This window comes from Archocentrus centrarchus, chromosome 1 (assembly GCF_007364275.1).
Source record: "Archocentrus centrarchus isolate MPI-CPG fArcCen1 chromosome 1, fArcCen1, whole genome shotgun sequence".
Lineage (NCBI taxonomy): Eukaryota > Metazoa > Chordata > Actinopteri > Cichliformes > Cichlidae > Archocentrus > Archocentrus centrarchus.
Window position 1 is genome coordinate 13,613,726 of NC_044346.1, and position 13,868 is coordinate 13,627,593.

Consider the following 13,868-nt stretch of genomic DNA (forward strand, 5'->3'; position numbering starts at 1 on the left):
TAAACTGATTGCACTTAATATACAACACCAGCAATATACTAAGTAACGCTGAGAGCTGCTCTGTGAGGAGATCCTGCAGTACTTCATTAACCATGATCACAATTGTAGCTCAGTGTGTCGGTGACGTTAGTATTTGCCATTCAGAAATAGTAGGGCTTTTCACCTGTGGTGTATTACAAGCCCAGCAGCCCACGGGTTCTTAGATTTGTGTTTTTAAAATTGCATTTTTAAGATTTTTAATTGTGTAACAAGCTCAATCTTTTAAGGCAGCAAAGGTATCTTATTACCTTACTGTTCTGTTAGCCATTTCACACTAGAACGGTTTGAATGTTTTATTGAAACTATTTCTTTAAAAGACCCAAGCCAATGATCCAGTCTTATGACTTAATGTTTTACCTGTTAAGTAGCTGTCCGCTTGAGTTGACAAGTCGTGGTGTTAAAGCTTTAGGATTCATTACTGGGAACACGCATACTGGCTGTTAAGATACTTCAGTATGGACCAGCTGACTAACAAGCTACCCCTGGAGCCCGGCAACAAACAAATTTTCCAGCAGCCACACAATGACATAATAAAGTGTGTTTTTCTGTAAATACTAACACAATGACAGGCCCAAGTCAAGCAGTTCCAATACCTGGGGTGATATGGACTCTGTCACCACAGGGGACCAACTGTAAAACACAAAACAGCTGCACAACATGGGGCCCAATTTACAACTTCTAGTCCCAGCCTCTATGTGTGTCCCCCCTTTGCCCCAGTACCTCATAGAAACATCTCCACCACCCATACACGTTAGTTTGCCTAGCAAAGTGAGCCTTTCTCCATCTGCTTTCAGTTACGGGGGACTCCAGGCCGGTTAGATTCTTGAGAAGGAATGCGAAAGCAGTGTGGAGAGTGCATGCTGGCATGATTTCTTACCTTACGGGAATCATCTTTAACTGGCACGGGTCACTAAGCAGACAAGGACCTCATTCTCCTCCTGTTGCACAAAAAAAAAAAAAAAAAAGAAACGAGAGAGCTGTGAAGATATGTCAAGAGAGGAGCAGGAAGCGAGTGTCTGTGAGAGGCGAGGCATGGTGGGAAGTGACTGGACATGAGTAAGCGGCTCTGAGCACCAGTTGGATGGAGATGAAGAGGAGGAGGTTACAGGGAGGGAGCGAGGGAAGGGAAGGAAAAGCAAGAGTGGGAGGGAGTAAAAAGGAAAAACAGGCTGAGAGAAAGTCTAAAGAAAATGAGGAGATACAAGTACAAATTCCAACAGTGCATGTAAGACAAAGATTAAGCATACTGTATGGCAGCACATAATATTTCTGTAAGAATTCATCTCTGTCACATGCTTGTGACTCCTAATTCATAGAAGAACAACATTATTGTCCTCTCCAATTAGTGCTGTGATGCAACTGCCGTCCATAGCTGTGAGAGGCCAGCTGCCCTCTCTGGCACCATCACGCAAAACACGTCATTGAGACAGCAGCCTTAAAACGCTCAGGGTCTGGCTTTTAGTTGTGAACATTAGAATACAAATTTCTAAAGCTGCATGCTTCTTTTTCTTCATGTTGAGACGCAATTCAGAAATGTGCTTTTCTTGGAAACCACGTAACCTTTCCTAAAGCGTGATGTCGTGTAAACAGCAAGAGTCAGAGGGAGATGGAGGTGATGGGTGTGTGCTTGTGTGTGTGCTTGTGTGTGTGTGTGTGTGTGTGTGTGGGCGAGTACATGCATAAGTCCTCAGAAAAGCACCAAACCAAGTGTCGGATGACTCGTCTTTGGCTCACTCCACCCCCCCGGAAGCACATTATACAAACCATCTATTAGGCTACACTCCGTTTAAAGCCACATAACCATTCTGCATAAAAATAACACGGGAAGCAGTTTTGTTCAACCTGTGGACAGGAGGTGCTTACAAATTTAATTGCCAGCCTCGTAATTAATTATTAAGCTCACAGCTGCTCCAAATTTGCCTTCATTTTCCCCACTTATGGGCTTACAGCAGATATTACAATGCGGTTGCCAGGTTGGTCAAACAGGCACGACTGTAAAAAGTTGAATCAAGAATGGGTGCTATCATTTAATCACTTATAACTGGAGTGATAACAGTGCTGTGTAATCAGACCTCCTAAAAAGATCAAAAGGCATTAATTACATTTTGTGAGGTGAAGATGGAGGCATAAATCTTTGGTATGTAAAATGATACATTTAAAACAAGTGAATCAGCTAAGTGGGCTGGGCAATATATGGTGAATGTTGACTTTTAGCGCATGTCAGTGTAGTCGATTCTTCTCCTTTTGGCTGCTCCATTTGGGGGGGTCGCCTTCAGTGGATCATCTGCCTCCATCTCACCCTATCCCTAGCATGCTCCTCTGTCACTCCAACCCTCTGCATGTCCTCCTCCTCCTCATGAACCTCCTCTGTGGTCTTCCTCTTTTCCTCCTGCCTGGCAGCTCCATATTTAACATCCTCTGTCTAATACATCCACTACACTGTACTATATGTCAATTAATACACAGAAAACATGGCAGAAATATGTTTGAGGTAGTTTAAAAGTTGTAATAAACAGTGTCCATCTGAATGTACAAGCGTTTGTTTTTTTTTTTTGTCTCTAAGTATTCTGGTCACATTTTGAGATCAACGCTAATTCCAGCAGGTTAACAGGCTAATTAACATTATCACCTGCTGATGTTTGGTGTGTATAAGAGGCAGAGAGACAGACACACACACACGTACACAGTGAAGCAACATCAGGCTGTCCCACAGACTGTGTATAAAAGATGGTCTGCAAAGTGAAGCCAATGGCCAAGTGCCTTAAACTTGCATTTCTTCTAATGACCAGCAGGGGGCAACTCCTCTGGGTTTTTTTTTTTTTTTTTTTTTAAAAAGCCCTGTTGCACAGAAGTCTATGAGGGGAGAAAAAAACTTTGGCTCCCTTGTTGGTGACCTCATGTTCCTTCTGAGGTTTTGTCGTCAACTCATGAAGTTCATCTTGTAAATTATAGTTCCCATTTGTGTTAAAAAGGAGGATAAATCGGGGAAATGCACCGCCACAGTTTCTCAGTCAGAGCCACACTTCTCTCATCCCATCCAGTTTCACAAATGGATCTCAGCTAAACAGCTGAAAGTGAAATGGTAAGTCATTACCTTCACTTTTTAATTTCTCTCCAGTATTACTAACCCTCTCAAGCTGCTTTCATATGTAAAATATGATTCATGGTAAGAGTAGACTCTTTAGATACATTAGATAATTTAACTGTTGCAGTTTATGTCTAAAAGACAGTCGAGGATTAATTTTAGCGTACTGATGGTACAAGGAAAGAAAATATGGAACTATATCCGGAGGCTTTTCCAATGTGAGTGTAAGATTATTTTAAAGAATACAGTAGCCTGTATTATAGTGTGTAAGGATTTCTGGATTAACTTGTTTACATTTTTCTGAACCCTGTCCATTGTCTAGTCTTTTTGCAATGCTCCCTGTCTATGTCACACTGCCTGGTTCTCTTGTGTATCATCATCATTGCCTCACAAGTTCATTTTAAGCTGTCACCATGTTGATGCAGCCGTCTGACTTATTGATACACAGGAAGTTTTAAAAAGCTCCCATTTCAGAATTATTTGTTCCTTTGTCAGGGGGTAAAACTTTGTAAGATTAGCTTAAGCAGTGATTAGCTGCTCTTAGACAACAATACACCCGCAACAATTTGCCCTCAAATCTCCATTTGGTACAGCAAGTTTCTTGACCTATTAATAACCAAATAGGTCAAGACTTGGACTTAGCAACTCAAAACACCACAAAGGAGACTGAGACCCAGCACCTTCTACTCACCTAATACTCCAAACAATCCAGTGAGCGTCTGGGCACAACAGAAGAACAAAGCCACTTCTTTCTGAGAATTAAAATGTGCTTTTTGAAGTAATCCAGTTCTAGGCCTATTATGAAAAATCATGACCTACATCATGGTCTTGTTTAGAGAGTGAGAGAGAGAGAGAGAGAGAGACCACTCTTACCTAGAAGTCGCTGCTCTGCTTGCTCAAAATAACCTGAAATGCAGTAGAGACGGAAAAAGGCTAAAACACAGACTCTCAAAAACATCTTGTGTCTGTGAGAATCTGTGAGCTAGTTCTGAAATAGTTTCTACAGCAACTATCCAATTACGGCAATTTGATAATTACACATTTTTTGTTGCTTCCACATCAGAGTCACAGACATAATAAGGAGGACAGAAAGACTAGGATGCTACCTTCCTTTTCTACAGTACTGTGCCAAAGTCTTGAGTCACCCCTCACTTCTTTATATTTTCCTTCCAAGCAGCCAGACTTTCTTAGAAATTTTTAAGGTGGTCTTGAGCAATAGTTCTCCAGGCTTTCTGAAGGTCTTTTTCTTTGGACACTGGCTGCTTGGTTCCAGTCCTTGTACCTTACAATTTTCAGAGAAATGTTGTTTTTGTTTATTAAGTCATTTAACACTCATCTATGAATCATTCCAGCATAAAAAAGGCACCGAACTCAAGGGATGAACTGGTGTTGTGTCTACACATTAGACACAACTTAGCAAACAACCATTATTAGGAACCCTGGTACTAGTAGCCTGTTGCAAAAAAAAAAAAAAACATAATTTATTTCCATTTCTTATGAAAAATGTGAAGGACAACACAGTTTGACAGGCATAAAATTGTATTTTTGCACCAACAGGGTGATTCTCAAAGAGCTATCAGCTGAAAACGTGCCATGATCTTGGCACAGTGTGCAGTGTGTGGATTGGACTTCCTTTAAAAAAGAAGAAAAAAAAGGAAGTGGCAGGCCTAAAAAAAAAAATAATAATAAACTATCTATAGCAGATGAACAGTATCTGAAAGTTGTGTTCTTAAGAAGTAGGAACAGTGCACAGTGGTGCAGTGGGTAACCCTGTTACCTCACAGCCAGAAGGTTTCAATCCAGTCTGTGTGGAGTTTGCATGCTCCCCCTGTGTCTGTGTGGCTTCTCTCCAGGTACTCCAGCTTCCTCCCACAGTTAGGTTAAATGGTGACTCTAAATTGACCGTATGTTTGTCCATCTCTCTGAGTTAATCCTGCGACAGGATTTGAGACCCGCTATACACTCATCTCCTTTATACCCATTTTAGATACAGCATTGCACCTTTGGTTGTACAGGTTTAAATAATGACTTAATCTCACGACACAGGCACAGCTGAATACTAGACATCCATTATTTCTATTCAGTGAAAATATTTTATTAATGGTGTACCTTACAGAGCAGCACGCCAAAGGTAAATATGAAAAATGAGATCAGTTTCTAAAGAATCAAAATAATAGACAGCCACAGACTGGTGGGAACAAACACAAAGTTAAAAAAAAAATGAAAGAAATGTTTACCTCCAGGCCTTTTGTCGTTTTTTTCTGATCTGGTTTTGGTATTGTCAGCTGTCTGCAATCCCAGAAGGTTTCATACACAAAGGTGTGTCCTGTGCAAACAGCTGAAAGGAGGGACACACCTTTAACTCGGCGTAACGATCATATTTCTCGCTAAACAGAAGTTTTAAACTTCAGAGCTTTGATCAGCTGAGAATTAAAAACAAAAAAAAAAACTCATTATGCTTCTTTTCTAAACCTGCCTTTTATTTTAAAATGAGTGGCATTTAAAGGTGAGTTTCATTTCTCCTCATCAGTCAACTCCCATCAACCCAAGGTGGTGGAGGAACTCACAGTGACCATGGCAACCCGGAGACAGGCAGGCCCATTAAAGTGATAGCAGCCGCTGAAATATTTAGGCCTACAGGTGAAGCCGCTGAAGGGGAATATAGTGTCTGTTCTGAGTGTTTAAACTCCTCGCTAATCCAATCAAGGAAGATAAGCAATTCATTATATGCGGATCGTTTCCTTCAGTTCAATCATCGTTAGGAGAGTCAAGCTTAAATCACATCTTTACATCGTTATTACCGTTTTGATGGGCATTTCTGGCTTTGTTAGACACAAAAGATGAGGAGAAATCAACTTAAACAGAGGTTCGTGCACGAGCAGCATCTCAACGTCGTAACTAACTCACGAGCTAAGACTGTCTCACTTAAGCAGATGACTTTGCTGCCCGTCTGTGGATTTTCACACGCACAACTGTGTACGAGATGAGATTCATCTACACATCCAAAGACAGATGATCACTTTAGCTTGAAGAAAAGAAAAGGAGAAGAGGAGAGCGGGGGGGGGGGCATCAATATTAAAGAGCAGTACCTAAAGCCTGAAGGGAAAATACCACTTAAAACCAGGAGCCGTATGCAGACGGGATAAAACTAACAGAGACTGACCAGAGGACATAAGACACCCTGTTTTAATCAAGGTCATCGTAAGTCACATGCTGCAACTCTTAGTCTAGAGTCAAGAGATAAAGCTTGAAAAAGCTTTTCATATCAGAGGGGGACAGATAAGGTTGTATCCCACTTTCTGCCACTGATATGAGGAATGAAGTCATACTTCACCTGAACGTGCGCAAGTCGATGCATGTGCAGTATGTGCGTTCACCGAATTATCACCACTCAGGCTGCGAGGCGTGACCGTGAATAACACTGTGAATGTTATTCACGGTCACGCCCCACAGAGTTAAAGTTTGGTAAGCTTCATCTCAGGTGTGGGATAAAGTGTTGAGACAGAAATATGTTTTAGCTTCTAAATTCAATACATTTTAAAATGTTCACACACACACACACACACACTAAACTGATTTCCCTTTGACTTCTTTATGATTCCTTAATTAATATATTGAGCATAACTTAAATAATTTGGCAAGGGGGGATTAGTAAATTGGACACTTAATTCATTAGCGTTAAACAATATTATAAGTACTTTATTATGACATAATGATGAGACTACACTACACCACAGTGCAGGAAATAAACACTTAATTCCTGTTTTTTTGCCTTTTTATGTTTGTTTTTTTTTCGCACAAATATGATGTATCATAGATGACGATGGACTGTATTAAGTATCGCAGAATTGCCTCATTGTGATACCATTGTTATTTATACCATTGATCATATTTACAAATCACAGCTCCAGCATTTGCCAGCTGAGCTGCAGAGTACAAGGTGCTGCCTCTGGACGTGTTTTCCCACAGTATTCCTGTTTCACTTTAACAGGTTAATTTTGTAGCTTACACTTTTAATTATTTAAGTTTTGCTTATAAGAATTTGCATCTATTCTGTCAGTTCCAATAGTAAAAAATTCCCCTTTGGGTAATTATCTGTCCCGAGTTTGCTACAGCACACACGTCCTCTGTACTTTTGTTGCTTTTTTTTTTTTTTTTTTTTCCCTCTGACCCTCACAGGTTATTACCGCATTGTATGTGGGCCGGTGACATCATTCCTGTTGGCATGGCGAGACTTTAGCCTGTCATCACACTACAATAGGCGTCTGTCAGCGATAACCACATTTTGTGTGGGTATATCCTATCTCTGCTCCTCCTGCTTCCTCTGGAGCTCGTTTGCATCTCACTCCCTGATAAAACAGACATGTTTGCATGTGGGATGGAAGAGAGGGAAGAAGATACAAGGCATCTTTGAAGATGTTTATCAGGCAGATGAGAGCACGCTGCAGCACCGCACTGACACAATTAACCAAGTGGATGAAAAGACATTTTTGTCACAAAAATGGAGCCCATTGAAAAAGAGATCATTCACAGCTAGCATTAGAACTTTTCAATTTTCACTCTTTTAGACTTCAATTTTCTTTTCCTTCCAAACAAGTTCAGTTAAGGGGGAAATTATTTATTAATAAAATGTATTTATTATTATTTATTATTATTACTTTAGCCTTAAACCACCTGAGCACTTTTGCTATACACTATTTTTTTGTTTGTTTGTTTGTTTCCACATAATTTTCAAAGCAAAAGAGATGCAAAACAAAACAGTATGCCCTGGGAGCTGTTTGTCAGAATAGTAAATTCTAGCCTCTACACCTGCACAATAACTCAACTTTATAGCAGAGTGCAAACTGCTGACTCCATAGGCAAAAACCTTCCTCCCAGTTCATTCCAGGACAACACAAGTGGTTCAACCAGATTGGGTGACAGTGTATCAGTTTCACTGCACAGTTACAAGAGTCTGTTGAGAAAGCAGGTGCATTTCTCTCAGTTGGAATAGAGCCTAGACAACAAATAGGACAAAACCACATATGTTACTAACAGTGAACCATTAGTCTGTGGAGGGGGTTTTAGAAAAAATTTGGAACATAATTGTACTCAGTTTTGTGCTGAGAAACAAAAAGAAGAATTAAAACTCCCCATATCTGTGCATTTAGTACATCGAGCTGGCCAGCAGTGGAAATGCTGCAGTATCAAAATGCTCAATGGAAAGACTGAGGGAGCAAGTTAACCTAACCTAAACCTCCTGCCCCACCGTCTTATTTGTGTGCTTAAGACATAAATTTAGCTTTATATTTTTCTCTGAGCCAGTTCAGTAGGTTATGTATTTATGTTCCATCACCATTCGTGGCAAACTAACACCTCACCTAACACTCACACAAAAATAGGCTCAGATTAACTGCTGCCATTGCTGATTCATGAAGCCATTTCTCAGGGTCTGCGTCAGGACACGAGAGGAGAAGGTGGGGCTAATCCCAACCACGGGACAGCTGAGCCAGCTTGTTCGCGGAGGGCAAAGGGGGAAAACACACATAAACACTTGCTGAGATGGTCCGTACAGCACCCTGTTCTGCTTAAATTTCCTGTCAAGTATTTTCAGACTGACTAACAAAACATCTACTGAAACATCCAAGCTCCAGCAGAGGCACCAGTAAGCAGGGTAAGGCAAATCACAAACTTGTGACCTGAAGCTATACATCTAAATCACATCAGTATGACTATTATTCAGTGTTTAGCATGCTGCAGTACAGACTAACAGATCCTGTGTGCAGCGGTCTTGGCTGCAGATCTGAGTACTGGTCTTAGCCAAACACATCGTTGGACTGCTTGAGCCCCCCCTCTGAACATCAGCAGTAACTACAGATGACTGATTAACTGCACATTCCTCTCATGCCTCAGAAACAGCTCCAAACTCTTCATAAGGTTTAAACTTCACTTGCACTCTTGCTGAGTTGTCAGGATGAAAGAGAGAGAGAGAGGGGCAGGCCCCCCCACAGCTCATAAGCAATTATAAGCAACAGGCATTAAACTGCATACACCTGGACAGCATTAAGCAAGAGTCTGTAAAACAGTCTTGAATAACAGAAACTTTGACAAAAATGACTGACAGCAAACAAATTATCCACCATCATGAGAACCTCACATTTTTACATCCTTTACAGCAGAGAACAAGCAGAAAACAAGAGATGAGGGATGTTGAACTCATTTTACATCTCGGACCTCATACAGCCCACTTTGACCTTAAGTGGGCCAGACCTGTCAGTGTAAAGAAGCTCCATCATGCACTGAATCCCTGAGATATCTTAATAGAAGAAAAAAAAAAGAAGTGTCTGAGTTTTTTTACATTTTTGTTTTGGGTTTTTTGGGAAATTTCTATTGTAGGCAGTGAAAAACAGAAACTTTTGTGCCATTTAAATGTTTATCTTTTTACTTGGTTACTTTGGTGTAATATGAATGGCCATGGAGGAGGTCTTTTTCAGCTGCAAAACATAAGAAAATACAATGAAAAGTCCAAAATCTCCTTCACATTTTCCAAAGCTGTCCAGTGGGCTGAATTTGAGGCTTTGGTGGACCAACTCTGGTCAATTCAATTCAAGTCAATTTTATTTATATAGCATCAAATCACAACAAACAGTCGCCTCAAGGCACTTTATATTGTAAGGTAAAGACAATCAAAGCAGCCCCCTATGAGCAGCACGTGGCAACAGTGGGAAGGAAAAACTCCCTTTTAACAGGAAGAAACCTCCGGCAGAACCAGGCTCAGGGAGGGGGGGTCATCTGCCGCGACAGGTTGGGGCTGAGGGGAGAGAGACAGGACAAAAGACATGCTGTGGAAGAGAGAGAGAGATTAATAATAACTGATGATTAAATGCAGAGTGGTGTATAAACAGAGTTAAAAAAGGTGAATGAAAAGAAACACTCAGTGATATGGTACTATGAGGTCTTTGAGATAAGATGGTGCCTGATTATTCAAGACCTTGTATGTGAGAAGAAGAATTTTAAATTCTATTCTAGATTTAACAGGGAGCCAATGAAGAGAAGCCAATATGGGAGAAATATGCTCTCTCTTTCTAGTCCCTGTCAGTACTCTAGCTGCAGCATTTTGGATCAGCTGAAGGCTTTTCAGGGAGCTTTTAGGACAGCCTGATAATAATGAATTACAATAGTCCAGCTTTTAAGTAATAAATGCATGAATTAGCTTTTCAGCATCACTCTGAGAAAGGATGTTTTTGGAAATAATGTGCAAATGCAAAAAAGCAGTCCTACATATTTGATTAATATGTGCATTGAAGGACATATCCTGGTCAAAAACGACTCCAAGATTCCTCACAGCGTTGCTGCAGGCCAAAGTAATGCCATCCAGAGTAAGTATTTGGTCTGACACCATGTTTCTAAGATTTGTGGGGCCGAGAACAAGAACTTCAGTTTTATCTGAATTTAGAAGCAGGAAATTAGAGGTCATCCAGGCCTTAATGTCTTTAAGACATTCCTGCAGGTTAACTAATTGGCTTCATTGATAGGTAAACTGAGTATCATCTACATAACAATGAAAATGTATGCAATGCTTTCTAATAATACTGCCTAAGGGAAACATTTATAATGTAAATAAAATAGCTCCTAGCACAGAACCCTGTGGAACTCCATAATTAACCTTAGTGTGTGAAGAAGACTCCCCATTTAATGAACAAATTGGAGTCTATTAGATAAATATGATTCAAACAACAGCAGTGCAGTACCTTTAATGCCTATGGCATGTAATAAAATGTTATGGTCAAAAGTATCAAAAGCTGCACTGAGGTCCAACAGGACAAACACAGAGATGAGTCCACTGAAGATCATTTGTAATCTTCATTAATGCTGTTTCTGTACTGTGATGAATTCTGAAACCTGACTGAAACTCTTCAGATAAACCGTTCCTCTGCAGATGATCAGTTAGCTGGTTTACAACTACTCTTTCAAGAATCTTTGAGAGAAAAGGAAGGTTGGAGATAATGCCTATAATTAGCTAAAACAGCTGGGTCAAATGAAGGCTTTGTAAGTAGCGGTTTAATTATAGCCACCTTGAAGGCCTGTGGTACATAGCCAACTAATAAAGAAAGATTGATCATTTTTAAGATTGAAGCATCAATAATTGGAAAGACTTCTTTGAACAGTCCAGTAGGAATGGGATCTAATAAACACGTTGATGGATTGAAGGAAGGTCACCGGGCCATAGGCCCAACGGCCACCGTTTGAAGTCCCTGCTATAGACTTACATATACACATAATGGGCACAGCCAAAAGCAATACTAGTGCTGAAGTGCCTTAAAGCTGCATTCTTTCTGGTTTCCATCAGTGGTGACGCCTTTGTAGCAAAATTAATTTTGATGACTAGTTTTAATTCTTGTTGTTGTATAGAGAACTTTGAGTGCTCGAGTAGAAATGCACTATATGAGAACCAGTCCAGTTACCATTTATTAAGCACAACATGATGGGGCGGGACCATTTTGTGATTGGCAAATCACTACGGTATGAGCATGCAGTGACCCTTTGATTCCAAGTCAGACCCACCCCTCATTCATGATGTCTGGTTTCAAAAAGCCAAGATTGCGACACCCAAAATGCTCAACTCGAGGCTTCATCACCAGTTGACATCACAGTGACTACATCTGTTTTTTTGTTTGCTTGTTTGTAATAAACAGCCCCTGCTGAATATATATTTAAAGTGACAATACTACAGATGAGCCCTGATTTATTTAAATGGCATCCATACAGAGAATCCAGCTGTGATCTGAGTGTGGTTTTAGGGCACCACTTGCGTGCTAGACACCTTTAAACTGGATCCACATGAAGAGCATTTTAAAGACCAGCTCAGTGACCACAGCAGCCACATCTGATGATGACATGCAGACGGCTGAAGAGGACACTTGTCCTCAAAATAAAGATCAAGAGGTTTGCCAAAAATTGCATAACCCAAGTATGGCATTTCAGTCACATGATAACACAGGGCCATTTACTGGGGTGTGAGGTGGCAAATGCCATCATCTAAAACACCAAATACATCTGCGGGCGAATGCATTCAGATCTTTGAAGTTCACAAACACGCACCAGTTAGCATTCATTAGCTGTTTGGCACTGGCGGAGAAGATTTGGCAAGTTTTTCATGGGCACAACCCACATACTCGACTCTGCTGCACAACCCACAAATGTATTTTCCTTACAAATGTGGCACCACTTATGGCTTTTCAACGGTATAAGATTTACTGCCAAGAAGCACTGTTACAACAGAGAAATAATCCACCAAACACAAATTTCCTTCATTTTTCTGCTAAGTTTATATATAAAGTCTTAGTTGTACCTGTGTGAACAATACAAAAATTCCATACTTTTCACCTGAACCAGCGGCCTTTGGTTGAAAGCTTTGGTCAACCCCTTCAACCCCTTCAAGCTCAAATAAAGAGACATTTGGCTGACAAAAATGCTTGAAATATTTATCTTTTACTGAGATTTTAATATCCAACTAAAACGTTTACAAACCGGGTGCACAAACATCAGATTCAGGTTGAGCAAAGTCCTCCATCTCTCTACTGAGAGAGAGAACGTGCATCAACAAAGCGCAGAAATTATACCAGCTCATGACTGCCATCTTTCCCTGCTGAAGTCTAACCTTAAAAGCTCCGATTATATCAAGTGATTGTGTGGGAGGGAAACAAAACATTGATTTGGCAGGTAGAATAGGACTCCTGCACAGGAATGACGCATAAAATATTGACGATGTTTGCAGGTAACTCGACACCAGTACAGTCTCTCCCTGACAGTGGATACCTGAGTTCAAAGCTTAGAAAACAGCAGGCTGGGAGGTTGATGAGGACAGGTATCTGCAGCTCCATAATCTAACTTTTATAACCACAGCAGCAGCACGTGGATACAATATTTATCTCGTAACGAAGTTACTGCGTCATTATGTAACCAGACACGCAAACTTGCTATGAAGCATTGGCTGGTTTTATTGCTACACTGAACTATGATTAGACATAGGGTGGGTCTACTTTGTTTCTACGGTCGGACACAAGTACTCAAAGAGGAAACGAGGCAAAACGTTACTCAGTTTTTCACTTCTCTAACGTCACAAGGATGCAAACTTGTCGCCGTGATCCTGGGTATCCCCCAGTAAACCCAACAGAAAAAAAAAAAAAAACGCAGTTTGGAGATACCCAACCCTTCCACCCACCCGCACATGTCAGTCACAGAGTCTGCAGCTGTGACAAGCAAAAAAAAACACAAGCGTCACTTTCAAATTTTAAGTTAACATACTAGTTAAGCAACTGTGACAAGCCAGTGCAAATGCTGTCCGTCGAACTTGCGCTTCCCTTCTTCTCTCTTACCGTCGGACTCACACAAATCCTCCGTTTGGATAAGAGCGCACAGCGGTGACGATCAGCAGCTGGTTTCCAACCACAGACACGCACTCGCTCTGACCTCCACGGAATAAATATCCGCGCTTTTCACAGCTCCACGCCGTCCCGCTTTAGAAATAGTACACGGAGGTAGCCTGTACTGTACATAACCGAGCTACCTAACCTGACCGGCGGCGCACACTTAGGTGAACCCACACTGATCCTTTTCTGGTCGCTCCTCCCACTAACAGCTACAACAGACCCACTTCCACTGAAGAAGGTGTTTCCCTCTCTCTCTTTTCTTCTGCCTTATGAGAAATAAACGCCTGAAAATGTGATGAGTGGCGTTTATGTCCGAAAAGTAGCCTGTAAAT

General features: G+C 40.9%; 1 protein-coding gene across 2 annotated transcripts in view; it reads right to left on the reverse strand.

The window, feature by feature from the left end:
- The window catches only part of fhip1aa (FHF complex subunit HOOK interacting protein 1Aa), a 34,164-nt gene extending 20,470 nt beyond the window's left edge, over positions 1-13,694 (reverse strand). Inside the window, exons 1-2 of one of the 2 annotated variants that reach the window (XM_030742411.1) lie at positions 13,483-13,694; positions 917-977 (exon numbers count right to left, since the gene is read on the reverse strand). The gene's annotated coding sequence lies outside the window, so the exon portion shown is untranslated. Of the gene's footprint in view, positions 1-916; positions 978-5,361; positions 5,389-13,482 lie in introns of those variants that run through there. The other variant, XM_030742420.1, reaches the window with a different exon arrangement.
- Between the last annotated feature and the right edge of the window lie 174 nt (positions 13,695-13,868).